Below are 7,169 nucleotides of genomic sequence, written 5' to 3'. Positions count from 1 at the left end.
TACAGGGGTCTCAGCCAAGTACCTGAAGGGCAGAAAGAAAATCACTTCCACCCCTAACAAGAGCAAGAGTTTGGATATGGTAGAAGTCAAACGATGCTCAGGGTGGGATCTGAATGTGGCAAAACTTACGCAGCCCTCTTCAGGGTGTAGCACTTGGTCTGTGTGGAGGTGACGCCAAGGGCAGGTGGGAGAACTTGTCACACTCAGCCTGGTCTGGAGTTGTAACAATGACCGTCTCGCAACAATCCGATGAGCTCATACGGTGTGCTGGTTCATGGCTCAGAATCCGAGTCCTGACTCTGCCACTTGGGCTCTGGGGCAGCATGCGTGACGGTAGATCCTGTTTCTGCTACAGCATATGAACAAAGGAACACCAGAATCTCATCAGCCTCACACACCAAGTTTCTCACACAAAATGGCTATAATTCGGGCAATGGTCCAGGGCAAGTTGCCTTCAAGGTGACATTTAGCATCCTGGCTGCTTCAAAATTTTAGCCCATCGTCTTAACCCAAGACCTCTTCCATAAGAGCACAGCAGAGGAAGAGAACCACAGAAGGTCTCAGATGAAGGATGAACTGCAAGTGACCCCATGGCGTTCCCTCATAGTCCACTGGCCACAGCTAGGCACGTGGTCACACCTTACTGCAAGGGCACCGAGAGGTACAGACATGCCCAGAAGGAGCAGAGAACCAAATGTGGCTGAGTCCCAGAAGGCTACCTCAGTGTGCCTTCCCGACCCTGAATATGCTTTGTCTTCCCACAGCGGTCCTGCTCCTGGTCCGTGGAAAATGATCTCAAAGTACTATCTAGTGGTCTCAGCCAGCTCGACCAACTCCCAGGAGGTGTCTGCGTTAGCAATTAGGCCTCTCCTCCTCAAACCTCAGAACTAAAGAGAGAAGTCACCTGCCTAATAACCCCCGCCCCACACCAGTCCTTAACAGAGGATTAACTAGGAAGGGGAAGACTGGCAGGCCGGGCATCCCCTGTAGGCCCGGCCCAGCCTGCAGTGGCCTCTGGTGCCACCCTCTGGGAGGTTCTTCCATGGCCACGGTGTTCTCCAAGGCACTCTGGCCACACCACACTCCTGGGGAGTCGGAACTGAGAGACTGTTCGGCTTTCTCAATCCCCGTCCTGCTCTAGGTGACCACAGCCCCAAGGGTCATTGTAAGTTTGGAGCGGAGACTTCTGGAGCCTGGGGATCATGGGGGTTTGGGTCAGAATGGCTATCTTATAAACGTAGCAGGAGCTTTACTAGACAGATTCCAACCAGCAACATAAGCCAGAAGCCACACACAAAATTTTTAGGGGGACTTGACTCATAAATCTGGTGTATTCCTCTGCTCCCTTGCTCTCATACCTCTCTCTCAATGGAAGCTTTGAGTCTATGGGGTTTCTGTGTAAAAGCTGAGCCTTACACTTTATTCCCTGAGCCATTCTGTCAAGCTGAAAAGTTGGCCAGACCACCACATCCTTATCTGATCGTCGTATGGAGGCCTTTGTCACATATGTGTTCTCTGCATTCACTTCTGATCTCTCTTTCTGGGAAGACCTTGCCACATGCAGGCCACATAACCATAAGATGCTATTAAAAATCCATTTTCCCTCCTCTCCTCTTGAGCCACAAGTTCATTAGGTACATGACCCGCCCCCGAGCTGCTGCTGCCAGGGCGCACCACTTTACAGAGGTTTATCGATGGCCATTTTTGCAGCTTGCAGCTAAACAAATGCCCTGACCAGCCTTACAGTGCCATCTGATTGACTTGTCAATGAATGATGCCCCGACTGGCAGATGTGTCTTCTGACAGATCGGGCTTGCACTTACTGCTTTACCTAAATCAAGCTCTTTATTTTGTAATAACTTAATTCACAGATAGTTAAGAAGGCATAATACCAAGAGTGCCTATGTACATGTCAATATTTACCTTGTTTTTCCATTGGTGACATTTTACAACACAAAAATATAATCCCACATCTAGGACTGCTTTATTTAAAAACAGATGGCTTTTGCCTTTATTTCTGGCTATCTGCACATCAAAATGATTTTGTGAGCTCGTCGGTGCCATGATATTTGAGCTTGCTTTTGCATTAAGACTAGTCATATTTTTTAAATTTTTGTTCATTTAATGATTTGTTCATTCAAAAAAAAAATCTTCATTGCACAGTTACAATTATGTCAGACAGTGCCCTTCACCGTAGCCATGAAAGAGGTTGCTCCTCTTCAAATCGCAGATACAGGTCACTGGTTTCTCTGATGTGGGGGGAAGCGGTGTTTGGCAAAGCTGCAGAGCTGACAGGAAGAGGGAGACCGGGAGAAATCCATTGAATTTATCAGCAAGGGCCACAGCAGTCTCAGCTGGGAAGCTAGGGGCTACTGCCAGATGACAGAGCACTGACGAGACAGAGGAGGGATTGGGGGCCCCCCTCCGGCACCTCTGTGGTAATGACGGAGCCATGTGTGTATTTACTTATTTACACAGACAATACTTGTGGGGGGGAGACATTCCAAGGGTATGAGTCTCACAGGGAGAAGGTCCTCCCCAGTGTCCCATCTCCAGATACCATCCCAGCAGCAAGGGCCACAGTATGAAGTCCATACTCACCCCTTCAGAGAAGGCTCATGCAGGCGCGAGCATGCCATCTCCTACATCTGTCCTCAGCTGGGATGCACTCTACAACTGTCCCCAGAAGTTCCTGGAGAGAAGATGATGGTGGGCTTAGGAGCTCTGAGTGGCCAACAGGTCACAGGTGGGCTGGGGGTGGAGGTGATGGGCAAAATGGCAGCCACCTTCCACGTACAGATGAGATAAGAGGAAGCAGCCTGTTCCGTCTAAATGCTTGCCACATGCAGAGCACTCCAGCCACTTCACTAAAGGGTGTCGCTGCAGGGAGACGGTGTCATTGTCCCCACTGGCAATGAAAGAAAAAAGCACTCACCTGAGACCATCCAGTGACAAGAGTCCAGCCCTGCTCTGTTCATCTCCAAAGCCACACTTTTTTTTTTAACTACAGCAAAATATACATAAAATTTACTATCTTAACCATTTTTAAGGTCTAATTCAGTAGCATGAAGTCCATTCATGTTATCCCACCGTCGCCACCATCCATCTCCAGAATTTGTACATCTTCCTAAACTCAAACTCTGTCCCCATTACCAGCAGCTCGCCATCCCCCCTCTGCAGACACCATCCAACTTGCCGTCTCTGTCTGCGGTCTCCAGGCACCCCATCTAAGTGGAGCCGTACATATTTGTGCTCTGCGACTGGCTTATTTCTCACTGAGCTCTCCCACCACATCCTCAGACCTCATTTCAGTTTTGCCAGTTGGTCCCAATTGGGTTCTGTGTAGTGAAGGGCTTCAGTTCAGAATCACACATGTACTTAGTGGCCGCATCTCTCGTCTCCTTTAATCTGGAACAGTCCCTCTTTAATATTCCAGGCCAGATCTTTTGTAGAACAGCTATTAAGCTGGGTTCATCTGATGATTACTCATGGTGAGCGTCTAATCCTGCATCTTTGATAGGAACATCCCAGAAGCGATGATGCATTCTGGTCACAGCATCCTATGGGGTGCGTGAGATCTGTCTGTGGCTAATGTTAACTTTGATCACCTGATTAAAGTGGTGCTGGCCACATCCCTCTTTTGTCCATTTGTAATAAGTATTTTGTGGAGAGGGACTTGGAGATTTGTACATGTTCTGCTCTTCATCCAGCATTCATGCCAATGGACAGCTCTGTTCAACCAAGTATCACTCTTGACCACAGCCAACTGGGTATTTGTAATTCCATCCTTCCTTCTACACTCATTAGTTGGCATCCTACCATAATAAAAAGCTTTTTCTTGTCCTTGTTTATTGGTTCACTTGTTCATTTCTATCTGTACGGACTCATGGATTCCAATTTTACTCAATGTGTTATACAGTCTGGGGTTATTACCTTGCTTGGCATCAGGTTGTCCCAGATTTGGCTGCTGGGCAGCCTTTCAGGATGGCTTTTGTATCCCGCAACATTTGTCTATCTGTCCTTGAGCACCTCCTTACTTTCTGACACGAGGAGGCGGTCTAGGCTTACTTCCTGCTTTTCCTGCTCCTGCCCTGGAATCTGCCATTTCTCCAAGAAGCTTTGATTCCCTTGTCTGGTATTTAAAAGTCACACTGAGTGCCAGATGTGCCCCCGCTTCCAGACCCTCCTGGGGTGCACTCAAGCTCCTTTCCTTCCCTTAATTGTCATTCCTTCTCTAGCCTTTCCCACTATCCTCCATATGTTACATGAGATCGGTCACTTCTCCACAGAACCACCCCCTGTCACCGCCAACACCTTAAACCCAGACACTTGCCCCTCATCCATTCTGGCTCTGACACCCGTACTGGTCCCCGGCCCCCTACTTCCATCTCAACAGATACTGACCTAGTATCTCAGTCTGCAAACCTCTGACCCGAGCCGTGCCTAAAGACCAGGTGGTTATGAACAGATGAGCCTTCCTGACAAGGAACTGGCCAGAGGTGATAGTCACCACAAGGTGGTGACAGTGAAAAGATGGAATGGCTGATGCAGCGAGTCATCTCCACGTTATAGCCCCTGCCAGGCAGGCTGGGGGGCTTGGCCATCTCCAGGCTTGGCTAGAAGAGGAAACTGGGGTTACTTCCCAGACAGTGCCAGATCGCAGAGAGAGAGAGAGAAGGTTTGGGGGTCAAGCCAGCCCTCTGTATTCTCTTTGTTCATGCTTTCTGATCGTCTCCACACTCGCTCTGCCCTGGCCTCACTCCCAATCTGGCTTTTGTGTCTTGCTGTGGCTCTTGTGTTAGCCACTCTGCTGGCAGGCCACCTGTCTTTCTCATGCCTGCCCAGAACTTACTCTTCATACTCCCAGCAAGACCCCCTCACACACCCACCAGGTTGGATAAAGGGCCACTCTGCCATTTGCATGAGCTGTGGAAACTAACAGAAACTTATTTATAGTCCACAAGTTATTAATAGGCTGGGATCTTATTAATTCCATGCCCAGCACACATCTCCCCATAAACGCTTGGGCAAGGGTGGATGGAAACACAGTGAACATTATTGGATAAAACCCCCATAAAAGGAGTATTGTAATACATCATTCCACTTCCCCTCATTAAGTCTGTGCTGAGAACACCCTGTGGTTTGTAGCTGTAAACCAGTCCCATCTGATGTGGAGACCCAGAACCACTTCTGTGCTTCCTTGGCCCAGCCTCGCACCCCCAAGAAAGAACATGTTTGCACAGTCGACATCAATAAGCTGGTCCTTGACTATCCACAGAGCCTGTGTCCAGAGCCCTGACACAGAACTCCAGGGAGACAAGCCGGACCACACAGGGGGCTGCTGGCCCAAGCCAGTTCCAGGATGACATGGTCTTGAACCAAAATAAGCTTTAAGAAGGCTGGCTCTGCCCATTTCCCCATGCCCAAATCCTACTCCCAGAACTTGTCACCCCGGGGAGCTGCAAAGGTGCTCCCTCTCCCACCAGAGCAGAAGAGAAAGGAAGGACAGCAAGAGAGGCACACGGGCCCCCAGGCCTGGAGTGCAGCCTAACTGAACCCAGGAAAAGTCAGGCCAGAGCAAGTCCCATGCTGGGTTACCACGAGGAGGGAGGGGCAACATAAGAAATGGATAGGACTCTTCTAGGCCTTGCTCTCTATGCTAGCCTCCGAAGCTGAAAAGAAAGAGGAAGAAGATGCCCAGGCCTGCTCCAAGGGAGCAGAGCCAGCTCTGTGCCACAGTGATCTCATGGATGGACAGAGAGAGGTGATGGCCAAGGGCACTGGGCCTGTGCATGGGCACCAGTGACACCACACTAGCTCTGTGGCCCAAGTGGGACCCTAGAATTTTACCAGTTCCTATAGCATTCATTCCTCTGGCGAGTGGGAGTATCTGTTGTGAGATCAGCCCCAGGGTAGAGTGAAGGGAGGTACAGGGGCCCAGGGAGGCAGGAACAGACCTTTCGCAAATCTGTTGGGGGTTGTTGTAAGAACCAGAAACGGGAGGTGTGGGGGGCACCTAGGGGAGCTCAGTGGGTTAAGTGTCCACCTTTGGATTTTGGCTCAGGTCATGATCTCAGGGTCCGGGGATCGAGCCCTGCATTGGGCTCCATGCTCAGCAAGGAGCCTGCTTTAGAGTCTCTCTCTCTCCCTTTCTCTCTCTCTGCCCTTGCCCCATGTGCTCTCTCTCTCTCGTTCTCAATCTCTCTAAAAAGAAAAAAAGAAACAGTTCCCAGCGGCTATCTTCGGGATGGTTTTTAAGTGCCCCAATGCAGCACTGGCAATGGACTTAGGCTCCATCTGTTCGTGAGGAGTGATACAACCACATCCTCAAGGAACAGGGTCACCTCAACTTCCACCTCTTTTTATTTTTTTTTTAAGATTTTATTTATTTATTTGACAGATAGAGATCACAAGTAGGCAGTGGGGCAGGCAGAGAGAGAGGGGGAAGCAGACTCCCCGCTGAGCAGAGAACCCGATGCGGGGCTCGATCCCAGGACCCTGGGACCATGACCTGAGCTGAAGGCAGAGGCTTAACCCACTGAGTCACCCAGGCATCCCAACTTCTACCTCTTACCTGGCAGCTTTTCTTGTTCCATGGGCTCTGGGGTATGGCAGTCCTCTCATGGCCAAGCTCTGTGGGAACAAAAGAGGGATAGGAGAGGAAGGGGAAGAGGAAAAAGGGGAGGAAGGGGAAGAGGGAGAGGAAACTGCGAGAACGGGAAGCTCAGAAACACCCATGCACTCAGCCTGCCTCTTTCCTTCATTTATGGAACGAGACGGTGCCTGAGAGTACGGACATTGTGGGGCACGCAGTCAGTGCTCATTAAATATTGCTCTTGCCCCTAGAAATGGCTGCAGGGGCATCAGGAAGGGTGGATGAATCATTCAACCATGAAACACCCCAGAATGCCGAGCAGCCATCATCTCTCCATTTTCCAGATGGAGAAACTGAGGCCCTGGGCAATGAAGCCACCTGGCCCAAGTTGCCCAACTGGCCTGTGGGCAGCAGACCTGGAGTAAGGGCTTGTCTCCTTCAGGAGATTCCAGGAGCCTAGCCCAAGGCATGGGCTTTATCTTGCAAGCAGGCTCCAAAAGACCTTGGGACAGGAGAGGGAGATGGAAAAGGTGGGGCATGGACAGGGCAGGGATATGCAGGAGAGGAGGCAGAT

General features: G+C 50.3%; 1 long non-coding RNA gene across 12 annotated transcripts in view; it reads right to left on the bottom strand.

The window, feature by feature from the left end:
* Positions 1-7,169, bottom strand: part of LOC132028435 (uncharacterized) — a 238,348-nt gene continuing 231,179 nt past the window's right edge. For 4 of the 12 annotated variants that reach the window (XR_009407445.1, XR_009407437.1, XR_009407438.1 and 1 more), the window contains 3 exons: positions 6,575-6,633; positions 2,602-2,692; positions 431-2,288 (listed from right to left, as the gene is read on the bottom strand). This is a non-coding gene — a long non-coding RNA (uncharacterized LOC132028435). Of the gene's footprint in view, positions 350-424; positions 2,289-2,601; positions 2,693-2,786; positions 2,909-6,574; positions 6,634-7,169 lie in introns of those variants that run through there. The other 8 variants (XR_009407440.1, XR_009407442.1, XR_009407439.1 and 5 more) reach the window with 7 other exon arrangements.

The sequence above is a fragment of the Mustela nigripes genome, chromosome 12 (assembly GCF_022355385.1).
Source record: "Mustela nigripes isolate SB6536 chromosome 12, MUSNIG.SB6536, whole genome shotgun sequence".
NCBI classification, from domain to species: domain Eukaryota; kingdom Metazoa; phylum Chordata; class Mammalia; order Carnivora; family Mustelidae; genus Mustela; species Mustela nigripes.
The sequence above is the reverse complement of the archived record's forward strand: the minus strand, read 5'-3'. Positions and strand labels throughout refer to the sequence as shown.